Consider the following 14,330-nt stretch of genomic DNA (forward strand, 5'->3'; position numbering starts at 1 on the left):
TGAGCGTTGATTTGCAAGCTTCTCAATAACTACATTATCCCTGAACCACCTCTACTGTCCCCAAATTTCCCAATGTCACAGGCAGGCTTAAAAGGACGAAGCTCTTAACAAGCCCTTGCCTACACCAGCACGCTGCCCATCACTGACACGAGATGTGGCTGATTTGGGGCAAAACAAACTGTCAGCCCCTTGGGCTCTGCTGCTGCCTTGGAAACGGCGTGAAGACATTCTGTCTTCTGTGGCACAGCAAGGCAAGCCATTCTGCTACACATCACAGAATCACAGAATCACAGAATGTTCGGGGTTGGAAAAGACCTCTGTGGGTCACTCAGTCCAACCCTCCTGCCGAAGCAGGGTCACCTACAGCAGGCTGCAGAGGACCTTGTCCAGGTGGGTCTTGAATATCTCCAGAGAAGGAGACTCCACAACCTCGCTGGGCAGCCTGTTCCAGTGCTCCGTCACCCTCAGAGGGAAGAAGTTCTTCCTCATGTTCAGATGGAACTTCCTGTGCTTCAGTTTGTGCCCATTGCCCCTTGTCCTGTCGCTGGGCACCACTGAAAAGAGCTTGGCCCCATCCTCCTGACACCCACCCTTCAGATATTTTTAAGCATTTATGAGGTCCCCTCGTAGCCTTCTCCAGGCTGAACAAGCCCAGCTCCCTCAGCCTTTCCTCATAGGAGACATGTTCCAGTCCCCTCACCATCCTCGTAGCCCTCCACTGGACTCTCTCCAGTAGCTCCTCATTTTTCTTGAACTGGGGAGCCCAGAACTGGATGCAGTACTACAGATGGGGCCTCACTAGGGCAGTGTAGAGGGGAAGGATAACCTTCCTTGACCTACTGGCCGCACTCCTCTTTATGCACCCCAGGATCCCATTGGCCTTCTTGGCAGCCAGGGCACACTGCTGGCTCATGGTCAACTTCTTGTCCACCAGCACACCCAGGTCCCTCTCCACAGAGCTGCTCTCCAGCAGGTCCACCCCAAGCCTGTACTGATGCATGGGGTTGTTCCTCCCCAGGTGCAGGACCCTGAACCTGCCCTTGTTGAACCTACAGGCCGGTCAGCCTCACCTCCATCCCGGGAAAGGTGATGGAGCAGCTTATCCTGGAGGTCATCAACAAGCAAGTGGAGGAAAAGAAGGTTATCAGGAGTAGTCAGCATGGATTCACCAAGGGGAAATCATGCCTGACCAATCTGATAGCTTTCTACGATGGCATGACTGGCTGAGTAGATGAGGGGAGAGCTGTGGATGTTGCCTACCTAGACTTCAGCAAGGCTTTCGACACGGTCTCCCATAACATCCTCCTAGGGAAGGTCAGGAAGTGTGGGCTGGATGAGTGGTTGGTGAGGTGGATTGAGAACTGGCTGAATGGCAGAACTCAGAGAGCTGTCATCAGCAGCGCTGAGTCTAGTTGGAGGCTGGTAACTAGTGGTGTCCCCCAGGAGTCAGTACTCGGCCTGGTCTTGTTTAACTTCTTCATCAACGACCTGGATGAAGAGTTAGAATGTACCCTCAGCAAGTTTGCTGATGACACCAAACTGGGAGGAGTGGTAGATACACCAGAAGGCTGTGCTGTCATTCAGCATGACCTGGACAGGGTGGAAAGTTGGGCAGAAAGGATGAGCTGCTCCATCATCTTTCCTGCGATGGAGGTGAGGCTGACCGGCCAGTAGTTCCCTGGGTCGTGCTTCTTGCCCTTTTTGAAGACTGGAGTGACATTGGCCTTTCTCCAGTCCTCGGGCAGCTCTCCTGTCCTCCAGGACCTCTCAAAGATGATGGAGAGTGGCTCAGCAATGACATCCGCCAGCTCCCTCAGCACTCGTGGGTGCATTCCATCGGGGCCCATGGATTTGTGGGCATCCAGACTGACTAAGCGATCCCTCACACAGTCCTCCTCGACCAAGGGAAAGTCATCCTCTCTGTAGGCTTCCTCTCTTAGCCTCAGGGCGTGGGATTCCTGAGGGCCGGCCTAGGCACTGAAGACTGAAGCAAAGAAGGCATTCAGTAGCTCTGCCTTCTCTGCGTCCTCCATCACCAGGACAACCAACTAATTCAGCAGCGGCCCCACATTGTCCCTAGTCTTCCTTTTGCTGCTGATGTAGTTGAAGAATCCCTTCTTGTTGTTTTTGACATCCCTTGCCAGATTCAATTCCAGGTGGGCCTTGGCCTTCCTCGTTGCATCCCTGCATGCTCTGACCACGTTCCTGTACTCTTCCCAAGTGGCCTGTCCCTCTTTCCACATTCCATGGACCTTTCTCTTCCACATTAGCTCCGCTAGAATCTTCTTTCTCATCTATGCGGGTCTCCTGCCTCCTCTGCTAGATTTCTCTCTCAGGGGGATGCACTGCTCCTGAGCATGGAGGAAGTGATGTTTAAACAACAACCAGCTCTCTTGGACCCCCCTACTTCGAGAGCCCTGGCCCATGGGATTCCTCCAAGTAGCTCCTTGAAGAGGCCAAAGTTAGCTCTCCTGAAGTCCAAGGTTTTGATCCTACTTATCTGTGGGAAACCATATAATTTGAGACAGAACAGCACTGTCTCATGACCCTGAAAGATCAGCGCATCCTGTGCCTCCCTTTGCTCTTCTCACGAGATAAGCTGTTTTCACACATCCAGCTGCAAAAGATCCTGGAAAACAGCAACTGTGAACTGGCATTTGCAAAGCCACGAATCCAAAGCTGATTGGCTCTAGTAACTATTGTATTGTATGAGCAATAAAATGATTCTGATTGAGCACAAGATTGGGGTCCATGAAGTCATTCACCACACTTATCACTCTTCTTCTTACACGCAGGATCCTGAAGTCTCCTGTATTGTGTAGTCAGGTCCTCAGACCAAACCTTTCCGAGACATTCTTTTTGACGCTGCTTTCGCTGCCGTGGCTCGATCCTAAGCCAGTTCCGTGCTGGTCTGCAGTCCTCTGGCTGAGCTGCTGCTACCTGCCTTGTACCGTGCTTGCATCAGGGCAGGGACAAAGCAGAGATATGCAGCATGAAGAGTGAGATTCATGCCTGTGCCCATGTGGCGGTCCTGGGGACGGACTTACCAGAGAGACACTGTGCTCCCTATCCAATAGGAGTATATTCCACCAGGATGGGTGCAGTGGGCTTGTAGCCTGCATCATGCTCTCTGTAAATCATCAGCAATGCTATTTGCATCTCTGCTTTGCTCTGAAAAGTTGAACCTTGAAGGTTACTGTTTTCCCCAGGATTTTCTCAGTCATGCAGGCTGAAAGACACGTCGTTTGCTTAGCAATAAGGCAGGAATTTATGCTGCCTGAGAGAAACGTGCCTGTTACGGCTCAGGAATACAGGCTCATCTTTGTCTTCTTGATGGATACCCTTCAGTTGTGTCACCCTGAATAGCCAGCAAGGACCTAAAGACCTTGGGTGTTTCAAAATGCATAAAACGATGATTTAGGATTTTGTGTCATAAAACAAAAATATCAAGACCTAATCCTTCGATTCTGGTTGTTTATCTGCTCTGCAGAGATGTGCTACAGGCCCATAACCCTCATGGTCAGATGGATTTTCTGACAGATCCCGTAAGCCAATCATCTGAACCCAACAAGTTTAGAAGGTCACACAAGCCACTGCTATGCACAGAGCACTGAGCCATTAAAACTATGCTCATCAAACTGTCAGAATGTTGGGATTGCTGTCAGCTTTGGGTAGGATTTGTAGCTAGCACATCTCAAAGTGTTTAAAATCAGTTCAGTATATCTTCTTTTTTTCACTTACTGCCACGTGTACAGTACTCTGCTTCATTCCCGGGACACCTGGAAAGCAGCAGTTGCAGGGGATCCAAAGAGCAGCTACAGACAGCAGTCCACACAGAGGACTCTGCTGTTTCTCTCCCCATATTGCAATCACTTGCCAAGCAAACGAAAAGAATTATAATGAAAAAGCTTCCCAAAAATAGATGACATTCAGACCAAGACACCCTCCAGCTCTGAACTAGGAGAGAGTCATAGCTGTAAACAAATTACTGCTGTTTAGCAGAAATTAAATGTAATGGTTGTTTTCTAAAGGATGTGGAATATAAAAGGTTTATATTAAAAAAAAAAAAAAAGCTAAACACATATAGAGGAAGCCCAGCCACAGACCTAGTTTCTGGAACTATAAAGATATGACATGAAAAACATGAACAACACACGTGTAGCACATGTGGAATTGCTGTTCTGTCGGCTGTCTTCTTTCCTGTGCTTCTGATTGTAGCTACCTGGGACACCGAGGGCAAGGCTGGCAGCTCGCCCTTCCCGTGTCACATCCCGTGCTCTTGTAGCTGCTTCGGAGAACCCACTGCTCGAGTGATGAGGACACGTCTAAGCTGTGGAAACACACCTTTGTCACACAGATTGACTAACCCAGCTAATGAACTCAGACTAAAAGCTGTGGAGACCGGCAAACTGGATTTTAACTCCTCTTAGGTGCTAGATTTCAGACTCCGGCTCCTCTGCAGAATCTGAGTTAAGCTGTTACCTGAAACTGAACTCCAAGTTACCTTTACATGCTCTTTTTAACCCAAGTCACCTTTTGGCACAAATACCCCTCACAATGTAGACACAATCTGGCACACTTCTGGATACACTGTAAACAAAAGAAAATGGCTGTGAAGGTGAAGGGCTATTCTCCCCACCGGGACCCAAACCCCAAGTAAGTGCTTTCCTACACATAAGCAAGAAATATGTAACACTTTATCTTCTTATGATGAGCAGAACTTCAGTTCAGCTGAGTCAGGCAGACGAGCACAACCCTACAGCCCCCACAGCCACTCATAAACTTCTCTTTATTTCCTCTCTCCAGTTCCTCATGCGACTCATTTTTTGTACCCCTACGTAACTCTGTCCCTTACTCTCACCTGGAGAAAAGCTGAAATGCCACCACAGAAGAGTTGTACATCGGTCATCTTTTGAAACCAGGCAGAGGGGAGGGAAGGAAATCAGTGTCACGGGCAGGGTCCAGGTGGAGATCATGCAGAATCTAAAATGCTCTAAATATTATTTCTATAAATTTCTCATGTTCACATCATATGGGGGTTTGGGCTTGGTTTCGGTATTACCTATTTCTCTAAATGTTTTCTCTGGATAAATGTTTTTAAAGCTGTTCCTTATGAATCACACACTGTCAGTTTCTGCAAACCATGCTGAGGGTAGGAACAGATGGTAAAAGCAAACAAGTGAGGGAAAAACCAGAAAGAACTAGGGATTTTATTAGAAAAAAAAGGAGTCTTCCAAGAGCTTTATTTCAACAAAATCAACAGATAGTGCACGAGGACAGTGTCAGTGTTGCTAGTCTCTCTCTGAAATTCACATTGGTTTACATTGGTTTATTGATTTTATTCCACTTACAGGAAAACACCCGAAAACGGTTCTACAAAATGGATGACAAGTATTTGTACCAGTTACCCCACCAGACACAATTATTTCTTTATGTAATTTTCTTAAAATTCATTGAAGTTGATACTACAAGAGAGGCAGATGCATTCCAGTGAAGAAAATGTGTGTCTACGTAAGTAAAACAAGTGTGAACAGAGTGAGGGTGAGTAAGTGTAGGGACATTTGTGTGTTTGACTACTGCAAAAGCAAGCTTAGTGAAGAAGAGAGAGGAAAAAAAGGAAGCCTGAAATCAGTTCTGGAACATTATGGCATTTGGAGACAGTTGAGAGTCCGTCCTTGCTGTGATTTTAACCGGGGTTTCAGAGCCCTGAAAAAAGTTCATACGATCTCCTTCTGCCTCGGTGCCCCTGTCACAAAATGCAGTTAATTGTTATCCTATCTCAGAGGGATATTTTGGAGTGCTCAGATGCTGCTGTGACGTTTGTGACAGGTGCCTCGGAGGCCCAGACTATCTCACAGAGTATTGTCGTGAGCCTAAACAGATGCCATGGATGTATGGATTACACAAGGACCGTCTTACTGGGGCTAAAAGTGTTGCAGGCATCTTTCTGTTCAAGGTACAGCGTGCAAGTTGTTTGTGTGAAATAGAGTCACAGGGGAATGATCAGTACAAATCATTAAAAGAGCTAACAGGTTTTTGAAGTGACATCCCCCCAGGGAAAAGCGATATGCAATGATTTGCCCTGTTCCAGAGGCCTGACAGAGACTGGAAACTAAGTGGACAAACAGCACGAGTGCCGAAAGAGGTCACGCGTGCAGGGCCCGCGAGCTGATGTCTCGGACCTGCTGGGACCCGGCGCACAGGAGAGGTGAGTGTGCAAGTGTGAAGTATTGTTGTTACATCCTGTTTCTCTAATGGTTCTTTGTTCAGTGAAAGCCAGATGCTTAGCAGTTAACTCAGAGTGTGTGAGTGCTCTCCGGGTTGCGAAAGCTTTATTGATGTGGGAGAGCAGGAAAGGGAAAACTGGAGTGCTGGGACTTCTAAGCAGTGACACCCTGCCCCTCAGAAAATACAGTTTACTGGGCAGAAGAGTCCTTTTGCTGGCATGATTTATGTCACCTGAGAAAGAAGCTTAATTATCCCAGAAGAATACCTGCAAGATCCTGGATAACATCAATAAATTACAAAGGAGCTGTAATCTAAAACCCCTGTCAGGAGGTAAAGAAATGCAAAGGGAAAACGTGGAGAGTGAAAGGTCTCTGAGCTGGCCCTTGGAGAGCCTCAAGCAGCGACCGCCACTACGGAAAGTCTGTGAAGGTCACACAGCTGCTACGGCTCCTCTATTGTTCAGGTACATCAAGTGTCTCTGAGGGTGGGGCTTGGCAACACGAGGCTCCATGTATGAAGAACAGCACTGTTTCTAATAAACATGCATATTTCACACTAGTGTGCTAACGCGGCTGTCTGCCGAAGCATATGTTCTTGCAGAGGGTGTCTGATTCGAGTTACCAGCACAGACTGTTTAACTGCGAGAGAGGGGACAGACGTATCACGCCCTTACAGCGAAATTGCAGGCAAGAGGAGTTTCTTGCCTGAAACCCTTTATGAGCTTGTGGATTGTGTAAAGCAGACAGGAACAAGACTTGGCCACCTGAATTTTCCTTTGGAGCTCCAGGCATGGTTCTCCCCGAGCAAGGAGAAGCAGAAAATCACCCAGGAAGCTCCTGTCTCCCCCACTGTAAAGGTTCATCCCCGACATTTAGAAGAGGGAGTGGGAGAGAGGGAGGAATGGCGGGCCCAAAAAACAGGGTCTGAGGACAGCCTCTGGAGGTGAGCTGGAAGGTCTTCAGGATGCGTTCAGAACAGACAATCTTTCAAATAAGCCCTTTGTTTACCACACTTATTTTTATATTTAAAAATAGAGTGCCTACATAATTTTTTTAAAACCCACTGGAGCAGAACCTTTGTGGGAGGGGAGAAGAAGCACTCCTTGTTTTTCCATGTGTATTAGCAGCTCACAAATACAAGAAGTTGGATTCTTCCCCCCGCCCCCCCCCCCCCGCCTTTTGACACGAACCACACATGCTACTTTCCCTTAAAATATTTGCAAACTCTGAATCATTTCCTGGGGGGGGGTTGTCACTTTTCGCTCCAGCATTGCCCACAGCCAGTCGACTGTGGGAAACAGAAAAAGCCCCCGGCACCAGGCTGGCATGGGCGCAGCCCGCGTTCGCGCACCACATCCAGTGCTGAGCGGAAGGACAAGCTGTCACGCACAGAGCAGAAGGCTGCCAAGATCCCTGGTGCCCAACTGTGCCAGGCTGAGCGAAGTTTTGCATTTCAGTTTCATTTTTTAACTTGGCCATCCGACAGCCTGGGAAGCATGTGGCAAACACAGAATCACAGAATCACAGAATGGTAGGGGTTGGAAGGGACCTGTGGGCCCTCTAGTCCAACCCCCTTGCCGAAGCAGGGTCACCTACAGCAGTCTGTAGAGGACCTTGTCCAGGCGGGTCTTGAATATCTCCAGAGAAGGAGACTCCACAACCTCCCTGGGCAGCATGTTCCAGTGCTCCGTCACCCTCAGAGTGAAGAAATTCTTCCTCATGTTCAGATGGAACCTCCTGTGCTTCAGGTTGTAAACTGAGCCTCCAAAGTACATCAGCTCTAAAGACAAGTGTCCCCCACCGCCCCCAGAAAAAAAGTAAGGAGGGAAGCGATTCTCCCCTCCAGGCGCATCCACTCCGCGGGGGATGCTCACTGGACTGTGGGTGCCCATGAGGCCCCCCCACCCAGCAGCAGCACGAGTGGGTTGTCAGGGCATGTTGAGGTGCCCAGAAGCACCATGTCCGCGCAGATGTTGTCGCCACCAGATCTGGGTTCAGGCTGGCGAGGTTGTATCCACTCGTGGTCTCGCCAGGTCTGAGTGTCACTGTATAAATTGGTATCGGCCTTCGCTGAGCCCATGGCCCGGGGCTGATGCCTCTTTCCCAAGAGACTTGACAGCACAGCTTGACGTGGGACGCACGCTGAGTTTTGGCATGATGCATTTGTCTCCAGGCTCTGTCTGATTTTCTTAAACTCCAAGCTTTTGTTCAGAACAAAAGTTGTGTCTAAACACATCTGCAGAGAAGCGGACCTACTAATGTAATGCACATCATTGTGTGTATGACCTGTCTGGTGTGTTTGCGCTTGGCTGGTGGCATGTCTGTGGCGTAACGCAAACAGGAGGAAAACTTCTGTCCTCTATATTTCTTCACCCTCACGCTGACACTCAAGAGAAGAAGGATACAACATGCCTGTATCCAACAGTGGCAGAAAAACTAGTCCCAGCAACACAAATACTCTGCGCTGCTCGAGGAACACAACCCTGAGGGCCTGCTGAAATGTTCACGCCAGGCAGGAGGGGCAGCTAGCAGAAGAGGCACTGCAGAACTCCACCCAGACATGGTGGGCAAGGAGGCCCCAAGGGACAGCTGGGGAATGGTGCTTGAGACATTGCAGACATCATGCCCCTGCTCCGTGCCTGTTTCCACTCCATGCTGCTGCGACAGCTTGCTTCTGGTGGAGGCACCACAGGTAGCTTCAACCAGCAGCTGGCTCCTTTCTTCCTCCTGTGGTCTCAGGCTGCCCCAAACCCAAAGATCCCAGCTGCCCCCAAGACCAGGGGAGAGGGGCAGGTCCTCACCGGCTCTCTCACAAATTGAGAGGTGGAAGGGGACAAGCCACCCTTACGCTGCAGCTATCAGGTAGCCCGTGGAGCACATCACCCCTGTGTGGTGAGCACATAGCAAAGGGTGTTTTGTAACCGTATAATGTACCCCCGTCGGAGGCTGTATTTCCTGAGAGTACTGATACAGTAGTAATGTTATCCCAGGTTCTCTCTACAGGTTACTCACTGAAACAGTATACCCTTCCTTTCTCAGGAAACAGGACTCGTGAATAGCTACCAGACTTTTCTGTTACTAGATACTGTACAATTATGTGTATCAGATGACTCATTAATCAAATAGCTTGTTATTGGGATATAGACAGGCTTTCAGTGTTCCACGTATTGCTTTTGTGCAGTAGCCCAGGGATAAACAATGGGCAGTGGCACAGGGGACAGTCAGCTGTCATCACCCACGCAGATGAGAGGTCCTCGATACATAATTTAACTCAATGTGAGATATTTTGCTTCTTTCATCTAATTCCAGCTCACCAAGTGGCACTCACGTAGGCAATATTTGCTACTGCAATTTCTTGGGGTCAGCATCCAGTGCCGTCAGAGGGCAGGGCTGGCCGAGCTTAGGACGAGGGACAGCCTGAAGGAATGCCTTGCTTCTCCCAAGCTGCTCAAGTCCAGTCATCATCAACAGGACACTGCACCGGTGGTGACCTCAGCAGCGGCAGCACTACCACATTGAGGAATCATAGACTCAAAGGTTGGAAAAGACCTCTAAGATCATCAAGTCTAACTGTCAACCCAACACCACCATGCCTACTAAACCATGTCCTGAAGTGCCACATCTACACATTTTTTGAACACCTCCAAGGACGGTGACTCCACCACCTCCCTGGGCAGCCTGTTCCCTTGTCTGACGACTCTTTCAGTAAGGAAATTTTTCCTAATATACAATCTAAACCTCCCCTAATGCAACTTGAGGCCGTTGCCTCTCGTCCTATCGCTAGTTACTTGGGAGAAGAGACCAACACCTGCCTCACTACAACCTCCTTTCAGGTAGGTGTAGAGAGCACCGAAGTTTGTAGTGTGGTATCAGTGCGAATGTCTACATGATAACCAGCACGAAGCAGCCAGCATACCTTTGACCTTACTGCTCAGTAATAACAGGCTGTATGAAAAGCCAAGGAATTTACAACCCTTCCTGCTCCGCAGTGCAAGACAAAACATGCAGCGGTTTACTCCACCAAAACCCTTTCAGCTGGAGGCATGTCCGCACCTGAGCCTCACTGCACCTTGGCTATGTTCATGTCGAAGGACCCCTGACAACCATCTCCCAAGGCCTGTGAGACAAAGGTCTCCCCTGGCGCACACGCCGCACTCCTGCTCTGAATCAGCGCTTCTGTCTTCTGTTCTTTGGCCATGAATCACACCTAGCTTGAACTATGTGCTCTCAATTTCTGGCTGCTGTATCATGATTTTTTTTCTGCACCAGTGTAATTATGTTTTTTCTTCCCCCCACCACCCCCCTCTGCTACACACTGTAAGTTGTGGCCAGCCTGGGCTGAAATTCAAGGACTTTGGACAGAAAGGATGATTCCTGGTTCCCCTCCCTTCACACCCTCACGTCCTGCATCCATAAATCGATCAACACCCCAGTCACAGCTGAGTTGTGCTGTCCTCCAGGGTGCTGTGGTTCTCATTAGAGTGATCCATATATGTAAAAAGCTGTAAATGTAGCTCAAGTCATGAAGTCAGCCAAGGCACGAAGGATAAAGGAGAAGACAGAAGAAGCTGATGGTTCTTTCATGCTCTTTTCTCGGAGCGATCTTGTTTCAGTGTTACCTCTGTTAGCACTCCAGGTTCAGGCGCCTGCCAGTGATAGGCAAGCAGAAGGATGCCACAAACAACTTTTGCATTGATTTCACAGCTTCAGCGATGGCATCCTCCCAAGCAGCTCTTGCTGGGGTGATCCTGGCCCCTATATTGCAGCACTCTGCCATCAGCGCTGCAGAAAAGTGTGTTTCTGCAGGGTGCTGCGAGGCTGGTCAGAGCCTTGTGGGTGATTCAGTGTCATTAACACGAGCTGTCTCCATAGATCCAGACTAGCCAGGAATTTGGGACTATTCTCTGCAGCAGATGTCAATCTCCGTGGCCATTCTGAGGGATCCTGTTTACCTCCCCTCGGGTGGAAGACAGTTTGTGCTAGCCTTTGTCTTCAGCGGCTGCAGGCTGACAGGGGAATGTGCGCTTGAAAGGCCAGAGACAGATGGAGAAGCTTCATGTTGCAGCTGGTGGCCCAGGGACTTTCACCCCTCTTGGTAACCCATTGCTGTGTTATAACACAACCTTTACCGAGGTAGGCTGTATGTCACAAATAGCTGGGAGATCCTCATCTGGTCCACATAAATCGCAGATATGAATTTGCTTTTTATGCTTTTCCTCCTTCTGTGTTGTCTCTCGAGTTCCTTTCTGTGGAACCAGGATGTCTGAAAACAAATTCAAACCTTAAGTTGTCATGAAATTATCAGTCTCAGAGCGTGCCATATGATGTTAAAATGAGTCAGTAGAAGGATTTAATTTACTTTATATCACTTAAACTTCAAGTAGGTCTCCAAAAAAGCAAGGATCCCAGGCTAGATAATCCACTGATATAAACTAATCCATATAATTTTATACCACTGGAAAATATGGCCCTGTACAGCAGTCTTCAAATGTCATGCAACACAGGACTCTGTCTCAGCACATAGGTATAGAAATTAAAATATAAAGGAAATTTGTGTTTCCTGACGTGTGAATTATGTTGATTCTCCCAGGACCGCTGTGACAGCTCTAGATTTTCTGGTCGATCTGCTTCTCCATCTTACTTTCTACTTGTGTACTAAATCTGAGCAGTGGAGCCTGCTCGGTGCTCTTTTCCTTCTGCTTCCTTAGGGGGGTAAGGTGTTTTCCCATTTGCAATATGCAAGGAGTCCACTCAAGCACGCACATGTGGGAGCTGTCTAGCATCCTGAGCGGGGGTCTTACCCCACTGTGCACCTGTACATCACACTTGAAGTTGTTGGCCATCATTACCTGAGGAAATCTACTTAAAGAGTGTTTGAAACCAGTTGCAGGTGGGATATGGGAATGGCTAACACAAATAATAGAGTATGGAGGAGAGAAGGAGCACTTCCATTCTACAGTGTGCATGGGGGAAATGGACCTGCGTAGATGTACTTCCATTTCAGATGTCACTGACAATTGCAATGCCAGAGCAATGGAGATGGCAAGAAAGGTGATGTTACAGGTAGAGGGAAATGACTCCAGTATTCAGTATGACATGCTTCAGTATTAAATTGCATATTTGAACAAACATTTGAAATCACGAAAAACCCCACCACGTACGCGTACCCATGCATGCATGTCTCTGGTAAGGATTGTGACCTACTTTTATTCTCTTAACAGTGTTCAGAGGCCTGCATCCAGCTTGAGCATTACTAAAGAGAATTTGTGTAAATAGTTTATGAATTTTACATGAACTGCTTCCTTCCACAGGGAGTGATGTAGATGGGAACTGTCACTAGCAGAAAAAAACTGCCATGAAACAGATGAGATCTTCTGATGGCTGGAGAGGTTTTACAAGCAGGACAAATGAGACCAGATTGTATTTCAAAGCTTACAGTACCTGCATGCAGACCTAAACCTCTCCCTGCAATAAACCCTATCCCCTCTTGTTCTTTCAGGCATCACAGGGGAATATTTTCCCCACCCCCCATTCTTACTTGTGCTGCTCTGGGTAAGAAAAAGGAGCAGAACTATCTGGAGTTGCTTGGTGAGCAGTCAGGGAACCGTCTGCTTCTGCGTCTCTTCCACATTCAGCTGAGGTCCAACCAAGGCCACCTCAAACAGACAAACTCCTGCACCTTCTCCCTGACACTCGTGTTAATAAATCCCACACAGGATTCAGATTTCGCCTGTGATTCCCAGGGATCCCCAGATCTTTCTCTGTGATGCAGCTGTCAATTTGCATCCTCACTTTCTGTTGGAGACATCAAGTTTTTACTCCCTGTCACCACAGACTGAAGCAGGGTTTTATTATTTTTTACGTTCTTTGTTCTATTAAATACTGGCAAAACCAAAAGGTCACTAAACCCATAACACTAAATTTGTTTGTTTGTCAAACAAACAGCAACAATCAACACCAGATCCTGAAGCAGTTCTGCTGCTGCTCTGTGGCTAAAAGTCAACACCATCCATTGGTAATGGCTCTCCCTTAGCCTGTACCTCTTGTTTCCCTTACCTCTGGCTGTAGGTCCTCTGGCAAAGGCAAATGTTGTAAAGTTAACAGGTGAATTTCAGATCCACAATATTTTGGAGCCAGACTTTTTGACACCAGAGATATCCACCTCTATGCTTTTTGTCTTGCTCCATTCAAACACCTCTGTCCAAATGCCATAAACATATCCATTCAGTATTTGTGAGGCACAAACACATGAAAATAAGGTACAGAGTGAAAACTGCATCTGTACTGCATGAAAAACTGTCTTTATGTATGATTTCCTCCCAGCCTGTCCCATGTGATACTAGTACAATATCAAGTGCCCCTGAGAACAAGCTCATTTAAGAAATATGGGTTAAGTATGTAGACTGCTATGAATATTTAATGTACTGAGTATGTTATTAGATATTTATAAGGAATCAGCTAAAGTACGTAATGATGCATCCCATGAATATATAATGTAATTGCCTTTTTTTGCTACAACTGCAGTTAATCAAGTTTGACAATATAAAGAGAACTTTGGGTATCCAGAGTTTTAACAAATATTAGTTGAGCAAAACACAGCAGGCTTGAGTCTATTGGTTTACTGATTCTATTCATTTACTTAAAAGAATTTGTCTAATGAAGAAATCAGAGACATGCAAATCAGGGAAAGATAAGGGAAAGATATGTGCTACTGAGATCTGCATGCGATGCATGTTTTAGTGATGTGTGTTTTGCAGAATAGTTGTGTCTCTAACAGCAAAGGCTCTGAAGAAGGTGGCATAGACCCCAAAGCTTTTCAGACTCAGCTGGCCTGCAGAGAGTATCATGCCCCTCTACAAAGCTTGTACAGTTCACGCGTTTAAGGTTTAAATGCGTCAGCTCGGCTTTTGCGCTTTTGTTTCAGTTTAACTACACCGGGATTATGTTGGAGTTAACTCTCCTTTTCCAAAACAGCGTGCCCCGTGTTCCTGCAAAGAAATTCTTCCCCTGAGTTTACCTGTGGGTTAACACAGTCTTTAATCCTCACTGAAAGCGAATTCAGCGTCCGTGGGGATTGAATTTGCACCGAGCGAGGCCAGTGCA

This window comes from Opisthocomus hoazin, chromosome Z (genome assembly GCF_030867145.1).
Source record: "Opisthocomus hoazin isolate bOpiHoa1 chromosome Z, bOpiHoa1.hap1, whole genome shotgun sequence".
Taxonomy (NCBI): domain Eukaryota; kingdom Metazoa; phylum Chordata; class Aves; order Opisthocomiformes; family Opisthocomidae; genus Opisthocomus; species Opisthocomus hoazin.